This window comes from Micropterus salmoides, unplaced genomic scaffold, assembly GCF_014851395.1.
Source record: "Micropterus salmoides isolate LMB-PRFRI ecotype aquatic unplaced genomic scaffold, ASM1485139v1 Ms_hic_scaffold_2, whole genome shotgun sequence".
In the NCBI taxonomy this organism is placed as follows: Eukaryota; Metazoa; Chordata; class Actinopteri; order Centrarchiformes; family Centrarchidae; genus Micropterus; species Micropterus salmoides.
In genome coordinates this window covers 29,715,463-29,728,876 of record NW_024041150.1, presented here as the reverse complement: position 1 = coordinate 29,728,876, position 13,414 = coordinate 29,715,463, and the positions used below count along the sequence as shown (strand labels likewise).

The 13,414-nt window shown below is 44.7% G+C and overlaps 1 protein-coding gene and 1 long non-coding RNA gene across 2 annotated transcripts in view; both read right to left on the bottom strand.

Annotated features, from left to right (window-relative positions):
* Nucleotides 1-13,414, bottom strand: part of LOC119911918 — a 334,810-nt gene that overhangs the window by 227,988 nt on the left and 93,408 nt on the right.
* LOC119911494 lies at nt 4,934-5,852 on the bottom strand. The gene is made up of 4 exons (XR_005445874.1): nt 5,761-5,852; nt 5,598-5,665; nt 5,187-5,219; nt 4,934-5,017 (listed from the first exon to the last, which is right to left on the bottom strand). It is a non-coding gene; the product is annotated as an uncharacterized LOC119911494 (long non-coding RNA).

Sequence of the window (13,414 nt, the reverse complement as noted above, 5' to 3'; positions counted from 1 at the left end):
CCAAAACCTCACTGAGACACTTTAGGTTGATTTATAATAATAATAATAATAATAATCCTTATTTGTAGAGCACTTTTCAAAAACAAGTTACAAAGTGCTTTAACAAGTGTAAAGAATAATACAAAAAAAGATAAGAGCATGAAAATTAATATAAAATTAGTAAAATACAATAAAATAAAAGGGATAAAATAAAGTCATATCAGATCGGGAAAAGCTCTCCTATAAAAGTATGTCTTAAGAAGGGACTTAATAGAGTTCACTGACTCAGCCGACCTGATTTCTTTGGGCAGGCTGTTCCAGAGCCTCGGGGCCCTGACAGCAAACGCTCTGTCCCCTTTAGTTTTCAGTCGAGACTCTGGAACAGACAACAGACCTCTGCCCGAGGATCTCAAGGTACGTGCTGGTGCGTATGGGACTAAAAGGTCAGAAATATAACAAGGCGAGAGGCCATGAAGAGCTTTAAAAGTGATCAATAGAATTTTAAAGTCAATTCTAAAACATACTGGGAGCCAGTGTAATGAAGCTAAAATAGGAGTAATGTGGTCATATTTCTTTGTTCTGGTTAAAAGCCTGGCAGCTGAGTTCTGGACAGTCTGGAGTCGATCAATAGATTTTTGGGTTAAACAGGTGAAAAGGCTGTTGCAATAATCCAGGCGTGATGAGATGAAGGCGTGTAAAATGGTCTCGGTGTCCTTAAAAGTTAACATAGATCGAATTTTAGCTATATTTCTAAGTTGATAAAAACATGATTGAACAAGCTTTGTGGTGTGCTGCTCGAAATTTAAATTACTATCAAACCAAACACCAAGGTTCTTTGCCACAGGCTTAATGTGATTTACTAGGGAACCAGCAGATGGCAGTATTTGATTTGCCATCTGCTGGGACCCGATGACCAGGATTTCTGTTTTGTCTGAGTTCAGCTGGAGGAAATTATTTGACATCCATTTTTTAACTTCACAAAGGCAGTTGTTAAGTGAACTCAGCATTCCAGGGTCTGTGGATCTGACGGGCAAGTATATTTGTGTGTCATCAGCATAAATATGAAAAGAAATGCCATGTTTATGGATAATATGTCCAAGGGGAAGCAGATACAAGGAAAACAAAATGGGTCCTAAGACCGACCCCTGAGGCACACCATATTTAACTGGACAGAATGAAGAGACATAGTTGTTTACAGACACGCAAAACTTCCTATTTGACAGGTAGGATGAAAACCATTCTAGGGCAGTACCAGAGATCCCCACCCAGTGCCTCAGTCTGTCTAACATGATGTTGTGATCAATGGTGTCAAAAGCAGCGCTAAGGTCCAGGAGTACCAGGACTGAGCACATGCCTTCATCAGCAGACATTAAAAGGTCATTGGTGACTTTAAGCAGGGCAGTCTCAGTGCTGTGGTACTTCCTAAAACCAGACTGAAACTTTTCAAATATTTTGTTATTTTCCAGCACAGTGAGCAGCTGTTTGGACACAATTCTTTCTAGAATCTTTGCAATAAAAGGCAGTTTTGAAATTGGTCTAAAATTTGTGGGAGGGAGGGATCTAAACCAGGTTTCTTTAAAAGTGGGTTCACGCAAGCCGTTTTAAAATAATCAGGGACACAACCAGTAGATAGGGAGCTGTTGAAAACAGAGATCAAATGGGGCCCAACAGAATCTATTACTTTTAGTAAAAATTTTGTAGGTATTATATCAAGTGGGCTGGAGGACACTCTCATTTGTGATATGTTTTTAAAAGCTCAGACAAGTCGATGGGATAAAACTGGTTAAAACTCTGTTGTTGCTGGTGAGGAACCTCTGAGTAAGAGGCCACGGGGGTAATAGAGGCTCTGATTGACACCACCTTATTGGTAAAATAAGATAAAAACAATTCACAGTCATCATTACTTCCAGCTGAGGCACAAGGAGGGGTTGGGTTTACCAGCTGATCCACAGTCTTAAACAGAAACCTGGGATTGTGTTTATGTGTAGTAATGAGTTCAGAAAAATAGTGTGTTCTCGCATCCTTAACCATTTATTGTAGTTAATTAATAAATCCTTCAGACTGAGGTAATGGACTTGGAGATTGGATTTTTTCCATCTGCGCTCTGCTTTCCTGCATTCCCTTTTTAGGCTGCGAATGCTGTCATTTATCCAGGGTTGTTTACTAGCTTTAGACGTAGGCCTAACCTTTAGAGGAGCAGTAATATTTAGTGACGACAAGCAGATATGATTGAAGTGATCGACCAGATTGTTGGTGTTGGAATCAGACAGGTGTTTGCTTTGGCTCTGAAAGAATGCGCAAAACTTTGAAACACTTTGTTCATTAAAGAAGCGAGAACACACGGAGCTTGGTGAGGCGGCATGAGTAACAGGCGAATCGCAGCTAAAAACAATACATCTGTGGTCAGATATGGTCATGTCCACTAACTCCACCGAGGAAATGCTGACACCCAGGGTAAAAACCAAGTCCAGTGTACGACCACGGTTATGTGTTTGCCCTTTGACATGTTGTTTGAAGTTAAAAGAAGTGGCCATATTTAAAAAGTCAGTTGCATTAACATTGTTGGGGTCATCAACATGAATATTAAAATCGCCACAAAGAACAATTCTGTCATAATTTAAAACCAGAGTAGATAAAAATTCAGGAAGTTCTGATAAAAATCCTCCAGGCGGTTTTGGGGGGCGATAAATTATAACAAATATGATAGGTTGCAGCCCTCCAACTTTAAGAGTGAGAACTTCAAAGGAGCTAAATTCATCACAGCGTACTTGATGACATTTAAAATTTTTCCTATACACGCTCACTAGCCCACCACCACGACCACTGACCCTCGGTTGACTAAAACAATCATATTGAGGCGGACACAGTTCAGCTAGCTGGCTATAGTCATTCATTTGCAACCAGGATTCAGTTAAAAACATAAAATCTAGATTCGCAGACAAGATAAAATCATTTAAGATAAAAGTCTTACTTGAAAGTGATCTCACATTGAAGAGAGCCATTTTAAATGAGTTTGTTCTGGGTGCTGGAGTTGGTGCAGTTGTCCTAATCCTTAAGAGATTACTAATATTTCTGTGTGGGATGTGCACATTTCGGTTTACTGGTCTATGCGTGATGATGACAGGAATAGAAGTCTGTGGAACAGCGCTGGGAGCAGACGGCTTTACATGCCAGCAGGTGGAGACAGTTGTTTGTGGCAGTGAGGCAGAGATCTGTTCAGTGAGCGGTGGTGTGTCCAGGTGTGCTGCATGAATGATGAGTCATTCACGTAAGTCATGTGTGGACCGCACCACATGCTGTATGTGCGCAGCTAACATTTCTGAGCCCCGTTTGTTTTAAAAAGAGACATTCTTTGCCAGAAAATATTAAAATTATCCACATAAAACACACGGTGAGCCCTGCAGGCGGACTGGAGCCAGTCGTGGAGGCCAAGGAGTCTACTGAAGCGGCCAGCACCGCGACCAACTGTGGGAATGGGACCAGAGATAAAAACGGACTTTCCACACTGCTTTAAAAAGTTAAAAAGACGGTTAAAATCTGATTTTGTCAGCTCAGACTGCCGAAGAGCTGTGTCATTTGTTCCCACATGGACTATCACTCTTGTGATGGAGGACGGGAGCGACGGCATCAGGTCCTGGAGTTTTTTTAAAATGACAGCCGTGGTGGCACCGGGGAAGCAGCGAGTGGTAGCGTTAAAGAAACGGATGTTTCTGGTTATGGAGTCACCAATTATTAGTGTGGTTGGGGAGAAAAGAGGACGAGGAGATGCTGGTTGTGGGGATCCAGAGCAGGACTGAGCAGAATCTGCTTCAACACTGCGTGCGGACTGAGGATGGAGTGTGTGAGCTGCCGAGTGTTGTGTTGGAGTAGCAGTAACAGACCTGACAGAAGGGCTACCTGACGGTGCAGGGTGGAGACGGCCTCCGGAGCGTCTGAGCACAGCCTCCTTCAGGATCCTACGTCGGGAAGCGGAGGTTTTTGACCGGGATGACGGCCGCCGATCAGGTCCGGCGGCAGACCGGCGGCCCAGTGCAGGAGATGTAGCCGGTGGAGGAGATGCAACAGTGTCGGCAGGCACTGTGCGCCGAAAGAGATCCGTATCAGGGAGACTCGAAGCCGCAGGTGCATCAGCTGGATGGACCGGAGTGTCGTTAGACAAGGCTGCATAGCGGTTGGAGAGGCCGATGTGCGGAGGAGAGGCAGCCCCATCCGAGCCTCTCTTAAAGCCACGGACCACCACTTCAGCCCAGGTTGACTGATGCTTCGGAGTCGAGCAGGATGAAAGCCTGGGAAGACTAGAGGGGTCCCAAAACACGGTGTCCTGGATGTTAGAGGTTGCGCTAAGAGAAACAATCTGTTTGGCTTGTACTGAAGCTACATCCATAAAGCCAGTCAGCAGGGAATCTTTCTCTTTGAGTTCCTCTGAAAGTCGTCGGATGTCTTCCATAAGGTCAGCAATCTTCTTGTTCGCTTTCTTAAGGAGTGAACAGTCCTCATGGGGCAGAGTTATCTCGGCTTGCATAGTCACCGGAGCTTTGTTGTGGTCAGTAGCGTTGATCGCGTTTTTACGGTCATCTATCTTAAAATCCATGTAGGATGACTAAAATCCTTAACCCACGTAAAACTTAAATAAAGTTAAGTTAAATAAAAGGATATAAAAAATGTAACGAAAAAAGTGGATTAAAACTGGATAAGAGTCCGGTTCAAGACGGAGCTTCCGACAGGTGGCTACAGACGCCAACGCATGCGCAGAGTGCAGATTACGTCATTTGTGACCATCTGTATGTGAAGCATTCAACAATTTCTGACTTCAGCAGAGGTAACACCAAAAAACACACTGTGGCAGCCAGCACACCATGTCACCACCCAAAATGAGGGAGAGGATTTGAAGAGCAGGCGACCTTTAACTGGCTCCAGAGTAATTATATAAACTCATTAGTATTGAAATATTTGGCCAGACTGTTGTAACTGACTGCATCACCTGTTGGTCCTGTCCCCACAGAGTCGTCAGCGCTCCTCTCTTGATCTTCATCCTGCCCTGTTAAGATGATCAGATGAGTGTGTGAAAAGAAAATGCATCTGTATGAAGAACAGACTCTACAGTAAATATACAGTTTGACATCAGAGCCAGTACAGTTTCAGGTCTCCCTATGTAGGGCGACCTTATGCAAATACTTTTTAAAAAACAGACAAAGACAGTTGGTCACCTTCAGCGTGTCCGTAGAGGAGTGTATTCAGCACTGAAATAAAGATTAAACTTCATCAGACAAAAAGCAAACATTTAAATCCAGCTGGAGTTTCATCAGAGGCAACTATTGATTATCAGTCCACAGGATCACACATTTCTGTGATGATGTTCTGTTAGTTGGTACAGAGGTAAGTTAAATTCAAAGGCTTTATACAATATATAACAATAACAATACCTCAGACCATAAACTGAACATGCATCGTGCAAAACATTAGTGCAAAAAGAACTAGTGCAGTAGTGTATTTAACAGTCCTGCACTCTGAACCAAGTCAAATCAGAAACCAAGATCATGTCTACTAAACTACCATGTTGATAAAACATGAGTTTGCCTCTGAAAGTCTCAACATTGTAAAGTCAGTGATGTACTCACAGAATAACCCCAGCACACAGAGCAAAGTGTGCCCCATCTTCACATCCAGCACGGACACTGTCGCTCTGCTGCTGACAAATGTTTCTACTTTGCATTAATAATGATGCAGCAGGAAGAGAGAAGTTACATTTCATATAAATATGAGGGCACATTTTTTCTTTACCTTCTCCTTCTGAGTACAGCCTGTCTGTTCTTCCTTCCCTTTTACGCAAAGCTCCAACAACTGCAGTGACTTTGACTGCAGCAAACTTTGAAATGTTTACACTTCCTGCTTGATTAGTTCACGACTCTCAACTGTGGGTCTCCAGGTTTGAGTCGTTCATTTGTCACGTGACAGCTCGGCTACAGGGCTGTGGTAAGCAGGCAGCACAGGAAACAGAACTGATTAGTTCACGACTCATAGCAACTGTGGGTCTCTAGGTTTGAGACTCGTTCACCGCTCACATGGGTCCTCCTCTGTCTTTCGTTGTCTGGTTGTATACTCAGGAAAGTGGAAGGATTTAGGTGGAGTAGTGGATTGCATATAGACTACATATTTCTGTGGTTTTTACATGGTTTGAATTTGGTTGTGGGCCATGGGGGGTTTATATAATGATGATAGAGAAAGATCAAGAGGTGAATTTGTGCATTATACTTTGTCAAATAAAGCAAGCCAGGCAACCTTCCATGTTTGAGAACGGTGCTGTTTTTTAATCGCCAACTAGAGGGCTGCAATAATAACCAGCCTAGTTCAAATGAACGAAATGACTCAAAAAAAGATTCGTTCATTTTAATGAACGAGATTTGGTGACTCGAGTCTTTCAAAAGAGTCAAACTTGCCAACACTACAGCAGGGGACGCACAGGAGGAATTTTCACGTCCTGACAACAGTATAAAAGGATTCAGGTTGAAAATCTGTGTGTTTCTGAATGTTAGGTTTGTCTCTACATGTAGGAGGTTGTGTTTCTGTACGGGTGTGTTCTGATCTCTCAGTAGCTCCCTGCTAAGTGGACTGCACAGGGTATTCGGCCATTTTAAGTAAGATCCCAAACGGCAGGGAGCACAACATGTTCAGTTCAAAGGGCACTGTGAACTGTGTAGGGAAAAAGTGAACAACGGCTCATCAGTTCACAGGAAGTTGACAAGAAAATTACCCATAAGCCTTTGCATCTCATAGGAGCAGCATTCATTCACAAGTTACATACATTTTAATAGAAAAGAAACAGAAGAAGTTACAGAAATATAAGTTTTGTAATTGTATCAGTTTGTTTTAATATATATTCAGTATTTAATTTCAGTAAATGTCCACAGTAGCAGCGGGTATCCGAGGTGTTTATGTTACCAGGGTAACACACGGCGGAACTTCGGTGTGCTTTGATGTTGCAGAGTGTTCCGAATGGAAGGATTTAGAAGTTCTCTGAGCAGCGAGTTCTGTTTGTGTGGATCAGAACGCAGCCTGTGTCTCTAAGTTTTAGGGTTTTTCACTCTTATTGTTCTTCATTTCTACTGTTTCAGACTTGGAAATAATTTTTGCTCACCACCAGAGAAAGCTATGTATAAAAAACAGCTGCTACTAGAGAACAGAACAGAGGGCAGAGCTTTGTCTCTCTTCACGCTCACTTCTGTTCATGAGACTATTTCTGTTTTGCTCAAGCTCAGTCACTTTCTGTGGGGGAAGTTGTGACCAAACCTAAAACCACATGGACATGTAAAGTGTCTCTGCTGAGGTGATGGGATATTTTATCTATACTGCAGTTCAACTTTGTGATTTAAAGGATATATGCACTAATAATTTAAGAAATGTCTTTTTGTCAAATTCAGTGAATATCTCCTCACAGTCTGCTAGCTGTCTGCTCTGTGTGTGTGTGCTGAAAAATAATCCAGTGTTTGTACTCAGCCCTGGCTCTGTAAATGGGAAACAAACTCCAGGTCAACAAGTTCTGAGTTTACCATCTCAGGCTCAATCAACTCAGGGATGAGCTCAGAGTTTGTTAAGCCTGCTTTCTAAAACAGGGTCCTGGTGTGCTGCTCTGGGAAAAGTCTCCTCTGCATGTTAGCTCTGCAGCAACAACTGTAGCAACAGTTTGCAAACCCGCAACCTAGCTAACGTTAGTGGCATTACCTGCTGTGTCGTTGTTGTATTGGATTTTTCCAGAACTGCCACTTTAAAGAATAATTATATTTTCAGTTAAAATCAGAAGTAAGTCCCTCCTCTTGTCTCCAGCCCTCCTCAAATCATATTACACCATACACTAACAATTTATTGTTTATTTGTGCATGTGTGTGCGTCCACAGTGCCTACATTTTAATGGTGTGTTCTCTCAAAATGCTATATGAGGAAAAAAGGCCTGGATGCCTGTGCATTACTCTGTGACCAGGTCTGTATTATCAACGCATGTAACAGAAACACCTCAGTAGTTTAACTTTTAAATGTTGTCATTCATGCTGATCTGTGACCTGATGCACCTCTCATTATGGATGTAAAACAAAATCACAACAGATAACTTAATTAGTGAACCACAGATATGCATGTAGTGCTACAGAGTTAAAGTCGACTTGCCCTCCCTCCTCACTAGACTCTGTGCCTCTGAAAACTGAGTTACAGACACAAGTGCAGCAGAGGCTAGGAGGGGCCAGGACTCTGGCTCCCTAATAAAAATATCAGGGTGCTGTGAGTCATCTTACAGTATGATACGATATGTATGTCTTTGTAACCCATTCAGTTTTGTGTAGAATAGTACATCAGAAAATAGAGCTGGTCCTTGTTTGACGTCAGAATAAATAATGTTTTCAAGTGGTTACAGTTCTCTTAAATTATTTAATTAGGCAGATGTGATGCTGAAGAGGTTCTCATCAGATATTAATCTAAAACAGAGGCCAGATATCAGGATTTATTTGTAAAGCAGCCATGTTATAAATCTCTGGTATTATAGATTATATGAGATTATAATAGCTTTAACTAATGTTTTCCAACTTTTAATTTTCAGACTATGTGTCCTGTGGGCTGAGTAAAGATGTATGTAATTTGAGATGTTTTTACCTCATGTTGCTAACTTCAGATATCAAATGCACAAATCAAGTCAAATGAACACAACGCTCAAATAAACTGGTGCATTTGTTTTTTTTCCATTGTGCTATAAATATTACTTTGAAACTAGAGTCTGAGGGGAAAAAAACAAGCCTGTGCTTGTCAGCATGAGGGGAAAATAACCTTCCAGTTCCTCTTCACACATAAAATGGTGTTGCTGTGAGATCAAGAATCAGACAGTGTCATCACCACATTCACACCAAAGCTAATGTATGTATACGCAGAAAAGGAGAGGTCATTATACTACAGGACGTACAATAAGAACAGAAATTTAGTCGAGCAATGCATAGATAATAATAGATGATATGTGAGAAAGCCTTAACATGACTGTCAGTGTCTGCACTCACTGCATGCTGAGCAGAGACAAAGCAGAGAAAAGCCAGACGCCAGAGGAACAGCCTCAAATTCCTTTTCCAAGAATGTGGTCTCCTTATAAACTTGCCTTATTACCTTGTTTGAATTAAATAATCTTTAAGTTACTTAGTGGCCTGCACTTCAATTCTTCAGTTCTATTACCGTGTTCTTGTTAGAAACTGTGTTGAAAAGGAGAATCCACAAAGAAGTTAATTTTGCAGCGCTCTTTAATCTTCAGCAATGCTCACCGAAATTCTGGCTTTTCATTTATGTTGTAACTAATGAAACTATTATAAATGTTTAACGATTGACAATAACTTCCTTTCCTGTTTATCAAATGCTTATAACTAAGAACTGGATAACGGTTTAGGACATTTAACAGATGATTGTGGAAAGGTATTTGATTAAAATACACGCAAATAGACTTTAAGAACATATAAATGTTAAGACACAGAAATCAGAGGTAACCAAGCGCTCCCCCTGGAGACACGCACCAGGTAACAAAAACACAGCACCATGTGCTGCTCTCTCTCTTCTCTTCTTGCTCTTCTTGACTCTTAAGTGCAATTTATACTTCTGCGTCAAATCGACTGCGTAGCCTCTGCGTAGCCCCCTACCCTACGCCGTTGCCTAACGTGCACCTCCTCAAAAATGTAACTACACGTCGAGTCAATGCGAAGATGGCGCCTAGTAAAGCAACAGTTTGTGGCTGAGTCGGCATTTTCAATTTTCATCTCTTATTATCCTCCTCTCAAACTCCATTTGGACTCAGAACACCTCGTAAATTCGTCTTTGAAATGTATCACATGGACTAACTTCACCGGAAAAGTGCTTTGCCAACATAACAAGTTTCACCAGAGACCGCCAAGCACTGTTAGCCAGCTAACCACAACTCTGCGTTATTCCCGGCTAAGCTAACTCTCAACATGTCTCCGTCTGAGCACGGCGTTAAGCGTAAAGATAAAGAAAAAACACTGTCCACCAAAAACGTGACGAGAATTTCACCTAAAGACACAAAGGCAACTGCCGTAACCGCTGGTGTCCAGGCTCGCTCTACAACTGCTGCCCACACTGCCTGCGAGCATGACACATCCGCAGCCAGAGCCCAGAGCTATTACCCATGCCAGAATCCGACCCAGATACTCCTGCCAAACCAGAGGGAAAGAGACTCAAAGGTGACTTAACTCTTACTGATTTTACGATGGGAGGCTCCTCACGATGGGAGGCTCCACTACCTGACAGTTGTGGGGTTCCTGTGTCACAACTACCCTCCAATTTTAGTTGCACCTTAGTTACCACACACCTTATCTTTACTCCACCATACAACACTTCACAATCCATGACATGCATCCAACACAAAACAATACATTTACAGAGGCAGGCAGAGGGGTTGAAGGAGTGGGAGAGATTCTCATTGGCCTCGGTTCCTACCCCTGGAGCCGGGGGGGGTCGGGGGTGCTGTGGGGTTGGTGACGGCCTTGCCTGATCTGGGGTGGGCTGGGGGGAGTCGGGGCTCCCCTGGCGTGGGGGCCCACCCTTGGCCTAGGGTTCTGCGGACTCGGGCTTGTGGCCTTTGCTCATTTCTGGGCGGGTGGTGTGTCCCTGGGCCTGGGGGCCCGTAGTCTCCTCTCCTCGCCTGGGCCCTCTTCGGCAGAGGTGAGGCTCCCGCTGCTTCCCCCTGCCAGCTCTCTCACGGTGGGGGCATTCGGGAGTCTCTGGGGCGCATGACCGGTGTTGTCGGGGTAGGTTTTGGTGCTCCTCCTTGGGGGTGCTTGACTGGGGGGGGCTGGGCCCCTGTCCGGGGATGAGATCGGCCTCGGGGGCTGCTGTCACTGCCTGCACTGTAGGGAGGGATGCCTCTGGCTGGGCTGGGGGACCGTTGGCCTGGTTCTCCCGCGTTATCGCTCCCTGGCGGTAGGGAGCTTCCCGGCACAGCTTTCTGCTGTTCTTCCTTGGGGCGGGGTACAGCTTCCCTCTGGACATGCGGTCTGGGGTCCTTTGCGCTTTGGGGGGTCGCAGGGTGTCCTGGCTTCTGGGGGTGGGGGTCTCTGCGCGGGTTGATCCAATTGCGGTTTGGTGGGCTGCGGTGGGATTGTGGGGCGATTGTCGATGCATCTTGATGCATTATACTTTTTCCCTGGGCAGGATCTCTGGATGGCTGCTGGGCGTTTAGTTTGTGCATTGGAGTCCGGGGGGAGGCATCTCCTCGTTGGCTTGGAGGGACCTGTTTGCGTTCCTGTTTTGCTTCGTTGGCCTCGGATCCGTGCTTGCCCATTTCTCTGTCGGCCAGTTGTTGGACCCCTCTGGATACTGAGGTATATAGGTAGTTTTCGGGATGTGCAGTGTGGGTGCGGGGCAGGGCTGTGCTCCGGTTTGTTCTGGGTTTGTGCCTGGAGTTCTCGGCCCTTGACGGGTGGGTGGGTTGTTGGTGGCATGCAGCTGAGCTAGTTGATTTTACCTTGTTGCTGGTTTGGCTGGTGTTGCATGGCGGCCGGGGGGCGCGCTGGGCATGGGGGATGTCGGCTGGCGCCGGCGGCCTTATTTTTTTCCGGCGGTTGGGGGGACGGTGGACTTTTATTGGCGGGTGCATGGTGACCTGTGCGGCGCGTTTGCTGCCGGGCTGGGACTTGCTGCTGGTGTTTCTCTCCGCTGGCTTTCGCTGTCGTGTTGTTCCGTTTGCTCTCTCTCTCGGCATGGGTGTCGCCGTGCTCGCGCAGTGTGCGCGTTGGGCTCGTCACTTGTGCATTGGTGTTGATGATTGCGTGGCATTTGGGCATTTTGGCTGTTTGCTGCGTGGCGGTGGGGTGCTGGATGGGGGGGGAGCCACTGGTCTATGTTGTGTGCGCGCCGCGGTCGGTCCGGGTGCTGCTCTTCCTCTTTTGCGTTCCGTCGGCATTACGTTGTCAACTGGCATTTGGGTCGGGGTCTTCTGCGTTTGCATCGCGGTGCATCTGGGAGTCTTTGTTTTTTTAATTTGATTTATTCTTTTTCTTTCTTCCACCCCTATTGGCTACTGGGGTTCTTGCCTGCCTGTTACAGTCGTGGCGTCCCACTCTCACTAACAACTACATTCTTTAACAGGCTTATGCGCACACACATGTACACACACACACACACAGACACATTCACCCACACGCACACAGACATACAAAGACACAAACAAACTTAGGTTGTCCCTGGTAGAATTATTCCTGATGCCTTTCTTTCAGTTACTTATTTAAATTAATTATTATTCCAGCTCTCGTGGCTGTGTTGTGTTGCTTATTTAGTGTGTGTGACTGTTTCTTGTTTTCATTGTTCTCTTAGTTGTCTTAATATGTCAGCTGTTTATTGCTGCTGTTCGGCTGGTTGTCTTTTACTATTATTATTATTTTTATTGTTTTTTTGTTTGTGTTTGTTTGTTGTTGTTGTTTTTCTCCTCCCCAAGCCCCCCTCTCTGTTCTATTGCAGGTTTCGTTGCTTTCTGCAATTGGTGTTTCCCACAGCTTTTCCCTGTTGTCCCCACCCTCCATCCCCCTTTCCCCCTTCTCTTACAGGTGTTGTCCTTTCTCTGTGCTGTCTGTTTGTGCCCCCCCATCCCCGTGTCTGCCCCCCTGTCCGGCCCGGTGACAAATCAATACATAATTAAATAAATAATAAAACAGACAAAGGAGTATTTTAATACTCTCTTGTTAAAGTAAAATCTGTCTGGCACAATATGGTATCCAGGTCATTATACTCTATACCAGGCTGCTGGGCAGGACAGGTTTATTTGCAAAACAACATAGCTGCCATTATCAACGCGTGAGCTGATCATCTGTAGAGCATGATCAATCATAACACGGTCAGCATCGAAGGCCTGAAAACATCAATTGACTTTGTGTTTACCGAGATTGAAAGCCTGAAAACAGACATGAGATCGACAAATAGAATAATATCCAGAGGCTGTCCGAGATGGAACTGAAAATCAACGAGGCTGAAAGGTATCAGCGCAGATGGAACCTCAGACTCAACGGTATTCCCGAGATCAAACAAGAAAACATAAAGGAGAAAGTCACCGACATTTGCTGTGCCGTTGTCAGGGAGACGCATTCAAAGTTCAAAGAAAATATTGACATTGTACACCGTCTGGGCCGCTATAACGACGCGCAGAAGAGACCGAGGACGACTATCATCCGCTTTTCCAACAGATCAGCGCGGGACTTGGTTTGGAGAATGGCAAAGGGCTGTAGCTTCCTCAAAGAGAACAACTTGAGGTTTACAGAAGATCTAACCGCGGCTGACAAGGCTCTGCGGGAGAAACTTTGGCCACTGATCGATACGGCCAAGAAACAAGGAAAGAAAGCTCACTTTGCTGGGACTCGCGTGATAATAGAAGGGAAGGAGATACGCCCACCGCTGTCTCCACTACAAACAC